Source organism: Tenrec ecaudatus, chromosome 2, assembly GCF_050624435.1.
Source record: "Tenrec ecaudatus isolate mTenEca1 chromosome 2, mTenEca1.hap1, whole genome shotgun sequence".
In the NCBI taxonomy this organism is placed as follows: domain Eukaryota; kingdom Metazoa; phylum Chordata; class Mammalia; order Afrosoricida; family Tenrecidae; genus Tenrec; species Tenrec ecaudatus.
Window position 1 is genome coordinate 234,397,604 of NC_134531.1, and position 17,365 is coordinate 234,414,968.

Sequence of the window (17,365 nt, forward strand, 5' to 3'; positions counted from 1 at the left end):
CACAAAGAAAAATCTATTTGTAAGCTAAGATTAATTGTCACACTGGTTTTCAAATAAAAAAACAGCTACATCTGTAATCATTTTCTCTCCCTTAAAAACAAACAAAAAATCCCAACAACTTGTGTTACTGATATGCCTATCAGAAAGTAGAAATTAAGTACAAAAATATGGTCTTCTATTGTTTCCATTTGATACTTATTTTAATTATATATTACTCGGGTAACTTTCTTTAAGAAGGTTTAGATTTTTAAATAAATATTTATGAAGGGCCTGGTCTATTCTAATAACTGTAATATATGTTGAAAATATAATGAATAGCAATACTTTGAATTGTAGATATTCAACACTCAGGAGAAAAGCATTTTTAAAAAAGCAAAAAACTGAGAGTTGTGAATAATTCTCAAACAGAAGTATGTAAAAGCATAATGGTAGGTGAGATTTTTTTGTGTGAAAAGCCAGCACAATGGAAAACTGAACTGAGTTTATATTTGTAATGTAATGGTATTTAATATCATTAAAGAAGTAAGGGAAAGAAAAATCTTTGCAAAGTATACAATTTCAACTAGCATAAAACCTGTAGCCAACTCATAATGACCTCATATGCTAAAGGGTTGGCTGTTAGGTTTACAGAATCAGGAAATAAAGCCTTTCCTTAATTGCTGTTTGTTTGACGCAAATACCCTGCTACTGGAAGGCAAGCAAAGAAGTTAAGGGAAAACAGCTTCTCCTTCCCATAAATACCTAAAAACCAGTCTCTAATATTCGACAGACATATTCTGATTCTACATTGGCAACGAGTAGGAGACCCTCAGTGAAATTAATTGAAGCAGTGGCTACAATGGGCTCAAAAATAGCAATGCTTATGAGGTGAGGCAGGTATGAGCAGTATTTTCCGTGATTAAAAAATGACTTCATGGAACCTAACTGTGAATTAAAAATGTCTTCATGGCATCTAGCAACAAAAGTAATGCCTCTACATTCAAACATGCTTTTAAAATAAAATATGTGTGCACGTCAAGACCCTGAGTAAACTGTACAGTGTTATGTTAAAGGTATCATTTCTATATCCTTAAATTATCAATATATGTTCTTTCATTTACAGATGTTGATATCTAGTGCTTCAATGTGACTGATTTAGAAGTTATTTCATTTGAAAGTAAAGTTATAAAATATTCTAAGTGGTAAAAATCAATAATGTATCAACTATAATAGTTTTTTGAGTTCTACTTATAGAAATTTCTGATAGCATAACATCTAATGTAACAGCTTTAGCATATTTATAATATATACATCTTCATTAGAAAAATATATAGTATGCTCTAATATGATGATTATTAATTTCATTTATCTATTTATCTATCTATCTATCCATTCATTCCTCAAAGTACAGCCAGTCGTTAGCAATGCCTCAGTTCATTCTTCCCAACCACTGTCATTGAATTTATTCCAATTCATAGTAACCTATAAAAGCTTTCCTAGACTGTGAGTCTTTATGTGAGCAATCACCATATCTCTCTCTTACAGAGCTTCTGGTGGGTTCCAATAGCTGGATTTGTGGTTAAGGTTCAAAGTTCACCTGACAATTCCATAGACAGATATAAATTAGTTAGATGGTAATTCAGTGGTCATTTCATTCACTTTGCCACTCTACTGGGGAGTTAGTTGTCTGTGTATATGGTTAATAATTAATAATCATTTTCATGGAGATACATGCTGATAACAACATCATTACAAAAGATTTCCAGCAAGATGGTGGCCAGGTGGGCCGCTTATATTTGGAGCTCTATGGTGATGAGACCAGTCAACAGTGGCCTAGCAGGAGATTCAGGTAAAAGTTTTAGCTCCCACGGTAACCCAGAGTAATTCTTCAGCCCAGGAGGCAGCCTTTCCCCCCATCTAACCTTGTGCAGGAGGCCAGGGGATATGTAGTGTGGTCTCATGGATCCTCTACAGTTCCCATCGCAGCCCCCATCCAACAATAAGCCCCCTTTGGCCATCCATATTAAAGCATCCAGAGCTGGCCAGCTGCCCTACTGGGACCCTTGTGGTGATAGCTAGATACCCACACTGTGAGCATCCCCGCTCTCCTCACCTGAGAGCAACAGCAGCAGCTGGGCCAAATAGTCTCTTAGTGTCAGCTTTCAATGCTCTTGGAAGCAGCAGTCAAGAAGATCAAATGTTTCATTGCATTGGGTAAATCTTCTGCACAAGGTCTCTTTAGAGTGATGAAAAGCAGTATGTTACTAGGAGGATTAACATGAGACTGACCCAAGGCATTTTATTTTCTATCACCTCATATACATGTGAAGTTGGACATTGAATAAGGAAAACTGAACAAGAATTAATGTGCTTAAATTGTGGTGTTGGCAAAGAATATTGAAGGTATCATGGACTGCTAAAAGGAAAAACAGATCTGTCTTAGAAGAAGTAAAACCAGAATGCTCCTTAGAAGCAAGGATGTCAAGACTATGTCTTTCATACTTTGGACATGTTGTCTGGAGAGACCAGTTTCTGGAGAAGGATATCATACTTGCTAAATTAGAGGGGCAGCAGAGAAAAAGAAGGCTCTCAGGAAGATATATGGTCCATAGGTTAGCTATGGGTCTGAACCAACTTGATGGCTCTTAACAACAACATGGCCCAGTAGGAGAAGATGAAGCCAAGCTTGGCTGAAAGCACAGAGAAGGAAAGAGGAAAGGAGAGAGAGAGATGGTCTTGGTGGAAGGCACTTTTTTACATTTGAGATATCACATCTGTGCTTTCTATGTACCCCATCAATTCATCCAGTCTAGAATGTTCCTGAGCCAAAAAACTTGTCCAACAGCCTTATAGTAATTGGAAGTAGAAATTTTTAACAAAAAAAACTGGAGGTCACAAAAGCATTCTAGAGCAGTGCGTCTTAAATGATAGTTGTCTATACAAGCTGTGTTAGACAGGGTTCTCTAGAGAAACAAAACCAAGACACGTATGATTATATCTATCTATCTATCTATCTATAAATATATGTATATATATGGATATATGTATATAGATAGATATATACAATATAAGAAATAAACAGCTAATTTGTCCAAAGAGCAGTACAAATAGCTCAGTTCAACTCACTTCTATGAGACAGTTAATACACTGGCAGTCCTTCAGCTCATGAGGGCTGCTCAGTGTAAGTCAAGGAAACAGACAGCTGAGTCTCCTGTAGAGCAATCAGGCAGTCTGGCCACAGGCAGCAAACAGCAGGCCAGGTTACCAACAGTCAGCCAGATGACAGGGTCAGGCGTTCCTCAGCTCAAGTGAGGTATATGCCAGCTGTGTGGAAAAGCAGGTCTCAAAGGATGCTTAAACTCTAGCAATATGGTCCACGGTTGGGTGTGCCACAGGTCATGTAGCTTGCACGTTGAGGCAGAGAACTAGCTAAGGCAGCCACACACTGGTCTGATCATCATAGAACAAGAAACAGAAAGACTAGAATGGGCAAGCCATTTATCTTTTTGCCCTTCAATTAAACTGAAAGCTTATTAATCCCTCATGTGTTTATTGGCCAGGTTGACACAACAAATCTACCTATCACACAAGTCAACTACAGCTTTCATACAGAGCCTGGTTTTGTATGTTTTTGAAAACGCTCAGGCGATGCAAAGCTGCTGTTTACATAGCACACATTTAGGTGAACGACTTTGAGGTGATTAAACTTATTTTGAATATCCAAAGAAGACAGCCACGCCAGATCCTTTCCACACCAGCTGGCAAAAAAAAACTGATCTCGATTTAGCCTCATTTTTGCCCCCTTTTAACATTTTTACCATGAATCAAGTGAAGGTTTACAGAGTAGATCATCAGTGTGACAGTCTAGACCTATTCAAAACTACCAATGTCTTCCCATTGACCCCGATTTTTACTCACTTCCTTCTGTTTTCCTCCTCTTCACTCAAGTTAATTCCCATCTGTCTTGTAGCCAAGGTGCCCTGGTGGCATCGTGATTATATGTTGGGCTGCTTGAACAGAAAAGTCAGTAGTTTGAAAGCATCAGCCTCTCTATGGACCAACTTGAGACGTTCTACTACCATAACTAGTCTTGGAAACCAACAGGGGCTATTCTACCCTGTTTTATAGGGTCGCCAAAAGTCTATATTGACTCAATGGCAGTGAGCTTAGATTTTGGACCTTGTAGCCAATTACTTTCTCTTTCTTAAAATCTATTTTCTTTTTTATTTTCAGTGTGAAAATCCTTTCTTTTTCTCTTTTTTAAAAACAGTTTTGTTGGCAATTCATCCACATACCATAGAATTCAATAGTTCAATCATATCAAAAAAGTTGTGTAATCATTAGCATAATCCATTTTAGAATATTTTAAATCTTTTCCTCATTGTTATTCATGTAATTGTTTTCTTAAATGTGGCAAAAGTATACACACAAAACATTATCTAATTCAACAACTTCTATATGTATAATTCAGTGTAATTGATTATACTCTTTGTGTTATAAAAGCATTATTGCTATCCTTTTCCATAATCAAGTTTAAAATAATCTGTCTGATAGTTATTTGAATACCTCACCTATGACTAGATGGGTTCTGCCAGAGGCTTCATCTGACCAGATGCTCTGCCAATGGATTCTGTGTTCCCACTGATTTCTATAGTCTTCGACAAATTGGTAGCTCCTAATGTAAGCCCTGAAACTTTCCCCTTCGTTATATCTGGCATTTTTGTCATTATCTGTAGATTGCACAGATTGGTAGCTTCTCTGATCTGGACTCCACCTCACCTAGATGGCTGCTTATTTGAATACAAGCCACTAGTACACCAGACACCATTCCAATAGCCAGTCACTACCTGCTTTCTTCACCACAATTTCCTTAGGTGTCCTCTTCATAAAGGTGATTATTGAATGAAGATGAGTATTAAGTAGGGCCATTGTGCTAGTCTGGATAGACTAGAGAAACAAATCCATAGAAACTCATATGTATATAAGAGAGAGTTTCATACAAAGGGCAATTGTACATTAAGAAAGCATCTCAACCCAGTCCAGTCCAAGCCCATAAGTCTGATATTAGTCCATATGTCTGATACCAATCTATAAAGTCCTCTTCAAACTCAAGAAACACATAAAATGCCGCCAAATGTAGGAATATCACAGGCCATTGGGTAGAAAGTCTTTGTATCCAGTGGCATTGTAAGCATCTCAGCGCTGGCAGGGGTCTCTATGTGGCTTTTCTGTCTTCAGAGGTCTGGTTGCATCAGGTTAGGTCCACATGGCTTCTCCAGGTCATGACTTCTAGCTCAAGGCACTAGTATAGTTCCATGTCTCTTCTCAGCTGCAATGTTTCCCAGGGAGAGAGAGCGAGCGAGCGAGCGAGAGAGAGAGAGAGAGAGAGAGAGAGAGAGAGAGAGAGAGAGAGAGAGAGGCTTCATTGGCTATGATCTGATTGACAGGCTAGACTCCACCCCTACACTCTTAATCCACAAATTGACAAGAAATCAGCTCTTGGGTTGGGAATTAAGTGGGAGCCCAGAATCTATCTGCTTGTCCATGGTTTATGAATGACTCTGGTTTACGTTGGCAGTCATACTATGACAAAACTGGCACCCAAACCGACAAGAAAAAGAACAACTGCAACAAACAACAAAAACAAACATAAAAATAAATTAATAAGACAAAAATTTTAATCATTCCCTGGGATATAAGTAAAATTCTCCTCTCAACTCTATAATAGTGATTTCATACAATATTTTCTTTCTGTCCTCAGAATTATGTCCTCCAGGTTCAAGCATGTTATTTAGTGTTGTACAGATGTATCATTACTCTTTAATACCTGGTAGCGAACCATTGTGTGCATCTACTGAAGTTTATTTAGTCATTATTCCAGAATGGACATTTTAAAAAATTCTGTGATGAACATGTCTTCTGCTATGTGTGTATGTTTTGCTATATTTGACCGTGTGGTTATACTATGCAGTGTTCAGTGTGTCCCAGGTCTGTTAGTACTAGAGTTTACATAGGTTTGTAATATATCTTCTTGTTTTTGCATATGGCATGAGGTTTGGGCTCTGATGAATTCTTCTGAAAATGGAAATCTGACTTTTCAGCATCATTTGTTGAAGAGACTATCTCTCACATTTTAATGTGTTTTGGTCCTTTGTAAAAAATCAGTTGTCACATTTCTCAGAAAAGCAGGATCTTTCACACAAGATTTTTGACATTCACTAGCAACTTGAACTCCACTCTGAACCCAGGCATGTGCTGTAGACAAAAAGCTAGCATCATCCTTTAGCATGTGCTATATCCTCAAAGAATGACAAATTCAATTTGATGGATCAAGGAAATGGAGAGAATCAAAGCAAGGAGCAATGACTTAAACAGACAAGTTGATGAAATTCTAGCCCACTTAGAAGTCCCAGGAAAACGAACTATAACCTCTGTAGCAACCATTCCAAGAAACCAAACCACAAGCTCCATCAAGATGCTCCCTCAAAACATCTAAAGTCAAAGGAAGAGATGGTATCAGAGCCAACTTGTGAAATTCTGGTTCGCAGGAGATTATGGATGAAAATGCAAGCTCAAGACACATTTGTGAGATCTACATAGGAAATAAACCTCATGTGATTTCCTTGGTCCTTAATAGAGGGATGGGAAGAAACTGGTTGCCAAAGAAAGTGCACTGGAGAGACGACTATAAGATACCAGAATGAGAAACCCGGCTTGAATAGTTGAAACCTTGTCAGTTGATTCCCGCTCTGAATACATGTTGGGCCTGATATGGTTTTCAACAATTTCTGGGTTTGTTTGTTTTTTTTTCATATTGGGGCTTATATCATATGCACTTTGTCACTTGGGGTAACCTCTTGAATTTTTGGTATATGTTTTCTCTTATTCAGTATATGAAACCTAGGATTGATTACCCTATAGAGACAGCAAATAGAACAAAAGTTCCTGAGGGTACAGTGGGGGTGGGGCAAATGGGAGAAAATGTCAAGGAGTTCAAGAAGGAAGTGAATGCTTTGAAACTGATGTGGTAGCAATTGCACAATACTGCCTGATGTGCTTGAACTATGGAATGATATATCTGTATTACCTCCCAAGACAATGGTTTTGGAGAAAACAAAAGAAATTAAACTTTGTGATGGCTGAGTAATTTTTTTGTGTTCTCACTTTTAACTCAGAATCAGTCAGAGAAAACTGAATATGGTCTCCAAATCAATGACCTAAGGCAATCTATTTCTAGTTAGCTCTCATACAGTTTCCCATGACAGCAACCTGAGCATGCGTGGGAACTTTCTCTGGTATCCACTATCCAGCCAAACCTGAACATTTTTGATTATTTATTGAATGCAAGTGTCTGATTCTATTGTTGCTTTAAATTCTGAATAAAAAGTCTCATTTTGGTTATCAAGTGAGTAGCCATTATTTTTTCCCACACCCCACATTTCTGCCACTGAAACCTTTCAAATCAGAGGCAACCTTCAGTGAAGACAAAAGCAAGCAGGTTTCTAATTGAATTGCAGGGTTTTGCATTTAACTCAGATATATAGTGTCTCTTTCTTGGAGGAGTAGAAAGAAGAAAAATGCTCATTTTAACATGATAACTGAGAAGATGGATTAAGCACATTGTACAAAGACAAAACCGGCACGAAGTGACAAGAAACTACATGTGCTAAAATAATCAGAAAAAAAGCTTTGTATCTGCTATGGGGCAGTGGTGGCTCAGTGGTGGCTTTCTAAACAACAGGCGCTGGTATGGTCCCAGACAATGCACTTCTTGCCCAGCCCCAGCCCCTCTGTCAGTTGAGGATGCCATATGCTGTCACGATGAACAGATTCCAGCAGAACAGGGACTAGGGTAAGGGCCAGCTAATCTGCTCCTGGAAATAAGCTGAATAGGAGTAAATAAAACTCTTTGATTAAGACAGGCAAGTCAACAATTGATCAAGAGGATGGCCTAAGTTCCAGAAGCATTTTGTTCCTCTTGCATGGGGTATCTGTGAGTCAAGGATGAATCCATAGAAACTGAGCAACAGAGCATAATGTTCAAAACTCTTTCTCTAAATTCAGACAGATATGGATTTGAAATCCAGATCTTTCACATAACCCCTCATCTCTCCAGGAGAAGTCACTGAGCACTTATGAGACTCTGCTTCTATCTGAACAAATGGGGTAAAGAATATCTTTTCCTCATAAACCTGTTATGAAGATTAAATAAGGCAATGGCTTTCAAGTTCCTAAAGAAACAACAAAAGCAACAATAGCTGTCTGGACAACTATTCTCTCCCTCTCTCTCTCATTTACTGTTGTGATCTGAATAAAAGTTTACACACTAAACTTGTGTTTCATTCACTAATTCGTATACAGTTTATAGCATTGATTGTAGTTCCCTCAACATATCAGCACTTCCCCTCTCCCATCCTGTGTCTACTATTTCCAGTCTTATTATTTCCTTTCCCTCACTTCAAAATTTATTTCCTGTGAAAATTCTACCATTTAAATATTCTCATATAATTAATTGATTTCTATAAGGGATGTAGATCTTCTTGGTGTTGTTCTTCACCACATAGACCTAGCTGTATTTTTTGGATTATATGTTGAGTCATGCGGATGAGTTCAAATCCAGGTATGAGAATTATAACTCATAATTTCAATGATTTCACCCTTCTCCATCAGAACAGTAGGTTTAGTCTTTAATGTGATTTTGAGTTTTGCTCCAGATTTTCCTACTGAATTCAGGAACTTCTGTTATGATTCCTTTAATGTGATCATCAGATGAAGTCTGGCCCTTTCTAGTTCTTCTGGTCTCAGTGTCCTGGAGGCTTAGTCCATAAGTCCTTCTGACAAAATATTTTCATGTGTCTTTGGTTTTATTCACTCTTTTTCAATCGGGACAAGAAGACGACAGTGATGACTTTCAATCTCTATTGATTAAGTTCTTATCAAGAAAGTAGGACTTAGTGCCTCTGTAGATTGTTGTGTTAGTTTGGGTAAACTAGGGAAACAAATCCACAGAAACTCATGTATAAGACAGAGTTTTATATAAAGGGTAAGTGTATCTTAAGAAAAGCAACCAAACCCAGTGCTACCCGGCCCCATAAGTCCAACATTCATCCATATATCCAACACCAATCCACAAAGTGTTCCTCCAACTCACAAAACAGACACAATGATGCTGACTGCAGGAGGAAAGCCAAGACAGTGAATGTGTAAACATCTCAGCCCTGGCAGGGTTCTCCATACAGCTGCTCCAGCACCCTGGGCTTCATCGGGATAGATCCACGTAGCTTCTCCTCAAGGATGTCTTGCAGGAAGTGATCCTTGTCAGCTGAAGCAGGGAAATGGCTAAGGCAGCTGCACCCTGGTCTGATCATTAGATAACTGGAAAGGCAAGGCTTACCAATCCATTTATCTCTCTGCCTTTCCACATGTGTTTATAGGCCAGGTTGGCACAATAAACCTTAACTATCTCAATTATGTTATGCAAGTTGTCCTTGATCTCCTCTGTGGGTAGCCAAGCTACTCATTCCCTCAAGGTGTTTAGCTATAGCTAAAACGTTTGCACAGTCATTACCTGGTTTGCTCTAGTATAAACGTATATATATTTATAACCCATAAAGATAGTCATATAAATATTATCTTCCAGTCATATATGGTCATAAGCATAGTCCAATTTGTCTATTCCTACTCGATAATATCACATGTATATCTATGTATTCATTTATAGATTAATGTTTGCTATTACTGGTAATGCTTGGTTGTGTATATATTTCTACATGTCTTTGTTGTCTGTAACTCTTGTGACCTGTCCATGTCTTTCTTTTCTTCAGTTACGTTGTTCTGATCATCTTTTCATTGTTAAGAATTGTAATTGACTTGACAGCACCTAATAACAAAAGCATCAATCCTGAACATTGTGTGCTCAGTGTCAGATGAATAAAAGTTCAATGTGAAGTATTTCCAGGTGTAACTCTCATAAGTTGAAGAAACCCCGGAGGAACTTCACTAGACACACTCAGTGTAAGTTTGAAATTCTTATGACATCTCAAGTTCACTCCTGACTTGAAAAGGAGAATAAGGGATTGCAAAGACTTCACATTCACATTGAGCCTGGAGCAAAGAGGGAACTTAATTCTGCCTCTCATATTACTTTGACGACAGACAAAGCTAAAAATTGAAGTTGTATTTTATCATAAGATACTAACTTTTCTTCAAAACAATTTTTTTTAAGTTTCAACCTGGGAAACAAACCTCGTACTGTCTATACTAATAAATAAAGAGTGTAAAGAATAAGATTTCAAATCTTACTGAAAATCTCTTATATTATCTTCATTTTTGCTGGACAACTTCATATGTATGTTACACTTTTAATAACCACTTTGGAGTATAGATGATAATGTTAGGTTTGAAAGTCTCATGATTTCAATAAAGAAAATAGCATTTAATAAAAAATAGTAAAGAAGGTAAAGCATAATACTTAATTTCAAATATAATGACAATGTTAAAATTGTAACTTCATTTATGAAATATTAAAACTTAAAAAGAAAAAACTATAAATAGTTAGAATGTAAAAAATATTTATTGTTTTTAGGTGATAAACCTATCAGTAATTCACTTACTTGCATTCCCAACATTCTCATTATTGCTTATGAAAGAGTAAGTCTATTTCTGAGTTTATTGGATACTTATTTCTTATGGTTATGAATTCATTGTTGATCACCCAATCCAGAGAACTAGAGAGTTATATAAAGTCAGCTTGGTCAACACTAAGAGCACAATATTCAAAATCTGTTCCACTATACCACTAAAATATACTGTGCTCTCTGTGCTTATACACAGTTTGATACTCAGGGATATGTTTAGTAGTTATCCGATCTGTTAAACCCTGCAGGGAAGGGAGTGTAGAAAGGGAGAACCGATCTTGGAGATCTATGTGTAACCTCCTCTCTGGGAGATGGGCAATGGGGAGGTGGGTGAGGGGAGACGCCGGGCAGTGTAAGATAAGATAAAATAATAATTTATAAACTATTAAGGGACCAGGGGGCAGGGGGGAGCGGAGAGGGAGGGGGAGGGGAAAAAAAGGAAACTGAGCTGATTCCAGGAACCCAAGTGGAAGGCGAATTTTGAGAATGACGAGTGCAACAAATGTATAAGGGTGCTTTGCTCAACTGATGTATGTATGGATTGTGATAAGAGTTGTATGAGCCCCAATAAAAAGATTTATTAATTTAAAAAAAACCTGCAAGTATTTATAAGTGAATTCAAGGGGTACTGTGACCACTAAATCTATCTATGAGTATTTTATGATATCCATTTTCTAAGAATCTCAAATTAATTGAGCATATTTACGTAAAATAAACATACCAAAAAACATGCACTACACATGAAATACCATTCAAGCAGCTTCCTAAGCTACCCCTATTTATGTACACTGTTCCCTTAAGGCTTATTTTTCTCCCACAAGGAAATTTATACTTTATATCTCAATTACATGTGTAAATAACTTATATTCAGTTTCCTAGTAGTATTACATCTCCTTAAGAAAAAAATAATTGTAGTACTACTAATCAGCTCTACACCTGCACTGGTGAAATACAATGTCATTACACAGGTAAATAAATGTTATAGTAGTAAACATCTCCACAGTTAGAATATTTAAATTCTCTTAAAATTAGAATATTGGGAACTTATTTATTTTTCCTTGCCATCTACTTATTGTTACTGGGTTAAAAGAAAAAAACATAATTGGATATCTCTCCTAAGAAACACCAGTTATCGATCTCATTAATAGTGTTACCTTCAACATTAACTTTCTATAGAACATAACCTGAAGCTAAGAGAATCATGATATATTATAGTATCTTATGGTTTGATATATACTTTTTAGTAAAGTTTTAAAATAACTATCAATAGTACTATGTTAATTGTTCCATTTATTTAATGTATGTCTTCATTCATTTATCCATATATTAACTAACGTTAAAGAGCTTTCCATGTACCAGTTCCTGTTCTAGAAACAGGTACTATATACTCAACAAAAAAAACAACAAGAAAACACAAAACCCTCCTGTCATAAAGGAGAAGACAAACCAAATAGTGTAACAATAATAATAGTAATTATGGAATGTACAAATAAAGTTTGGGTAATATGATTAAAAATAAAAATGGGAACTAAAAGAGTGAAAAAGCAGATGTTTTATGTTTTAAATAGACCACGAAATAGGAACTTTCCCACAAAGACTTAAAAGCACAAAGCAAGAGCTATGAGGATAGACAGGTAGGACATGAAGTTAAATCAAATTCTGAGTAGAGGAAAGCCAAGCATGCCTCATTCTCCCCTCACATTTTATTGGAAATTGAGTACTGGCTTAGTGAGCATATCGCCAGATATGTTATAGATAATTTATTTCAACTCATTCATTGAAAGCTCCTGGATGGAACAACACTCATCCCATTTGTTCTTTGTGTGGTGGTTATATAATCTGCTGCTTATTTGAGAGGATTATGAGGGCAGGGGTGGAGTCTAGCCTGCCAATCAGATCATAGCAAATGAGACCTCTCTCAGGGCATGGCCTTCTCCTGAGGATTCTGGGAATTTCTGTATTCCTTCCTGGAGGTGGCAGACATTCTATCTTTCTCCTCATTCCCTGAGAGATGCTCTACTGACAAGACACATGGAACTATGCTGATAGACTCCTTGCCCTGGAAACTGGAGGAGTGGTGTGGAGATCCCTGCCAGCACTGAGATGCTTCTACTGCCACTGGATCCACAATGCTTTGGACCAACTGCCCTCTGATTGTCCTGAATTTGGCATCATTGCATGTGTTTCATGAGTCTGACGAATTTTTAGATTGCTATCAGACATATGGGTTAGTATCAGACTTATGTACTTGATCTGCACTGGGCTTGGATGTTTTCTCAATATTCTATTGTTCTTGTATATAAACTTTTTATACACAAATGCGTCTCCCTGAATTTGTTTCTCTAGTTTACATGGACTAACACACCATCGTTCTCACTTCTAGCTGAATGAAGTAGTTGTGTGAGACACTTCGAATCAAAGGATTTGTGTAGGGACACAATAAACTAGCACATGTAAAGAAAATGAAACGGGAATTATATGGTGTCCTAGAAGTCAAGTGAAGAAAGTAATTTTAGGAGTATATTATCTAGGAAAATGAAAACTGTAAATTTACTTGGGTCTGAACAATGCAGATAGAACCAGGAAAAGTAGCTGATGACACAAAACTGGGTTAATTAAATTTTCTGAGCAAGGGGAAAATACCATGGTTACAGCCTCAGTTAGGGCTCTATATTAACAAACATGTAAACAGGATGAAGTAGGGATTGTTAAGAATTTAGTAGTCAATTTGCTGAAAAAGTAGATACTTCTATTAGGAATAGAAGAGATGGTGTGAAATTACTTACTCTGTGATTATCTTATAACATACAAGTTTGGATGATCTAGTAGAAAACAATTTGAGCTTATAAAGTATTGCAAATTGTAATTTGGCAGATTTTTATGTACTACTGGATGAAATCAAGTGCACTTTTCATTTTCACCATAATTGTTGCTGGTATCTGAGTAGAATTTTTGTAAGTAATGTTAGAATAAGACACACAGGCTAAATGGGTATAGGAAGAAGCATAGGAGTATATCTATGGCTGATCATATAGATTTAATAGTTATACCTGTATATAGGGATTTACTTTTGCAGGAAATGTATTCCTGATCGTCATGAAGCATATAGTAGGCAAAGTTATAGAAATATCTTAGACTTGATAACAAACCTTGAAGGAATGAATCACTAAGCTTGGGACACAAGACCAAAGTCTCAGGGGACATCAAGTTTAAGTGGCATAACAGTCTACAGAGACAATTACCCACATCCTGCTTTGATGAATAGTTATCAGGCTCTTCAAAGCTCCTGAGAGATGGTCAGTTATTGGTCTCTCTTTGTCTGGAGGAAAGAAAAGTAAGGAAAATTGAAGGCAGAGGAAATAATTATTTCTAGTGGAGTAAAGGACTAAGTTTTCAGCAGTTTCTATAACTCTAAGACCAAAATAACTAGATTAAGCCCAAATACTGTTACCAATTACTTACTTAGAATGTCCTGAATAATATGTAAATAAAATGTGGCAGGGAAAAACAAACGTAAAATTATAAGAGAGATCAGAATTTGTAGTTACAGACTAGTGAAATCCCTAAGATTTTTCATAATCCTTCATGTCTGGAACTGAAATGAACACCTAGACTCAATTTTCAATCAAATGCTAGGCATATTTATACAGAGAACAATTACACATTATAAGAAGCATGAGGACCTGGGAGGCTGGCCCCAGCACCATAAATTAAGTGGATTCCTGCCCCTCCCCCCAAAAGAATTTGTTCCAAAGGACGACATTGACTCTGCAGCTCCGGGAGATGGACATATCTGATCAGAGCACACGGGAGCAGATGAAGGGGCAGGAGGAGAGAGTGGAGCACAGCCTGGCCAACCAGGCCGTGATGATGATGTTCCTGAGTAGAGCAGCCAGTCCACACAGAGAACAACATGGCTGGCCCTACTATGAGACATGATGCCCCTCAGTGACTAAGGTCGATACAGGGGACAGCACCGGAGACACAGTGTGGGAATTGCACCTGACCTGATCCCACCACACCGAGGCAAATCACTGGGGGAGTGCAGCGGAACAGCAAGGGAATGGAGTGGCAAGGTCCCCAGGGAATGCTGAAAGTGGACCTTGGGGCTAGGGTGTGGTGCCCCAACAGACTGGACTGGAAAACGCTCCTAAGGGCCAGCAAACGATCCCTGAACTAACTACAAGCTTTTCTCTTGTGAACTGTTTTGTTTTGTTCTTTGTCATGGTTTGTTTTTGTTGTTTTGTTGTATGGTTGTATACTGTTGCTTTCTTTTCCTCTGTCTTGTTTTCGTGCATGTTAGTGACTCCACAGGTCTGTCTGAATAGGACAGGCTGGATGAACTATCTGGATGAAAAACAACGGGACCGACAGTTCCGGGGGGAATTGGGGTGGGGGGTAGGGGAGGTAAGGAAGTGGTGTTAACAAACCCAGGGACAAGGGAAAAACATGGGACCCCAAATGGTAGAGAAGGGGGAGTTGCAGGCCTGGTGGGAAATGATCAAGGGTAAGGTTGATTAGAGAAGAGGTATACTCTAGCCCAGGTGGCGATGAAGCATGGTAGTAGGGCAGGAGGAAAGTCAAGGGAGATGGAGGAAAGAGCTAGTAGTCAAAGGGCATTCATGGAGGTCTAGACAAATACATGTACATGCAAATATATATAGGAGGATGGGGAAATAGATCTATGTGTCTATATTTATAGGTCAAGTATTAAGGTGGCGGAAGGACCTTGGGCCTCTACTCAAACACTCCTTCAATGCATGAATACCTTCTTTTATTAAATTGGAACTCTATGATGCTCACTCTCCCGACACAACGGCTGGAGCCAAAGTGGGTGAACAAGTAAATGTGGTGAAGAAAGCTGATGGTGCCCGGCTATCAAAAGAGATAGTGACTGGGATCTTAAAGGCTTGAAGATAAACAAGCGGCCATCTAGCTCAGAAGCAACAAAGTCCACATGGAAGAACACAGCAGCCTGTGTGATCGAGTGGTCCCGAAGGGATCAGTTACCAGGCATCAAAGAACAAAAAATCATATCATTGACTGCACACCTCCATGATAGGATTGCTGAAGACAAATGGGTGCACAAGCAAATGTGGTGAAGAAAGCTGACGGTGCCCGGCTATCAAAAGAGATAGTGTCTGGGGTCTTAAAGGCTTGAAGGTGAACAAGCGGCCATCTAGCTCAGAAGCAAAAAAGCCCACATGGAAGTAGCACACCGGCCAGTGCGACCACGAGGTGCCAAGGGACCAGGTATAAGGCATCATGCAAAAAAAATAAACAACGATATAAGTGTGTGTATGTATGTGTATATATGTGTATATGTATATATATGCACCATATTAAATGAAAGGGGAAGTGCAGAGTGGAGAACCAAGGCCCAAGTGTCAGCCAATGGAGATCCCCTCATAGAGGCGTTTAGGAGAGGAGATGGGTTAATTAGGGTGCGAAGTAGTACTGATGAAGAACACAGCTTTCCCCCAGATCCTGGATGCTTCCTCCCCTCAACTACCATGATCCGAATTCTACCTTGCAGGCCTGGATAGGACAGAGGCTGTACACTGGTACATATGAGGGCTGGAGGTACAGGGAATCCAGGGTGGATGATACCTTCAGGACCAAGGGTGTGAGGGACGATGCTGGGAGAGAGGAGGGTGAGTGGGTTGGAAAGGGGGAACTGATTACAAGGATCCACATGTGACCTCTTCCCTGGGAGAGGGACAGCAGAGAAGGGGGGGAAGGGAGACTCCAGATAGGGCAAGATATGACAAAATAACGAGGTATAAATTACCAAGGGCACATGAGAGAGGGGGGAAAGGGGAGGGAGGGGAAAAAAAAGAGGACCTGATGCAAGGGGCTTAAGTGGAGAGCAAATGCCTTGAGAATGATTGGGGCAGGGAATGTATGGATGTGCTTTATACAATTGATGTGTGTGTATGTATGGATGGTGATAAGAGTTGTATGAGTCCCTAATAAAATGTAAAAAAAGAAAAGAGGAGAAAAAAATGATTAGGGCAAAGGCTGTACAGATATGCATTATACAATTGATGTATGTATATGTATGAACTGTGATAAGAATTGTATGAGCCCCTAATAAATTGTTAAAATTAAAAAAAAGAAATATTAAAAAAAAGAAGCATGAGGACCTTACAATAATCAATAATTTGAGAAATAAAGGGCTATGTTTACCCAAGCCACTGTTCAGAAGGATTAGAAGAGTCGAAATAATAGAAGTAGAAAATAAGAAGAAGTGGGATAAGAAAAATTATTTGTTCTGTAAACCTTCACCACATTTAAATTTACAATAAAAGGTTAAAAACACAGAGAAAAGATGTAATGCTACCAGAAGAGCACAAGGCAAAGATAAACTCAAGTATGTATTTGGTTGACATGAGCTTTGGTGTGGTTTTTGTTTGTTTTTCCTTAAGATGCGAGAAGGTAGTCTATGTTTTTTGATGATGGGCATTGTGGGTAGTTACATAATCTGTTGTCAGTTTGAGGCTTATGAGTGAAGGGGTGGAGTTTAGCCCATCAATCAAGTCATAGCTTGATGACCACATTTGGAGACATGAAGGAGATAAATACCTCATTGGAGGTGGGTCAGACACTCACTCCTAGGAGACATTACAGCTGACAAGACACATGGAGCAATGCTAGTGCCCTAAGCTTAAGAAGCCATGTGGAGCTCTTCCAGTGATGATATGCTTACAACATCACTGGATCCACAAGACTTTCCACCCACTGGCCTG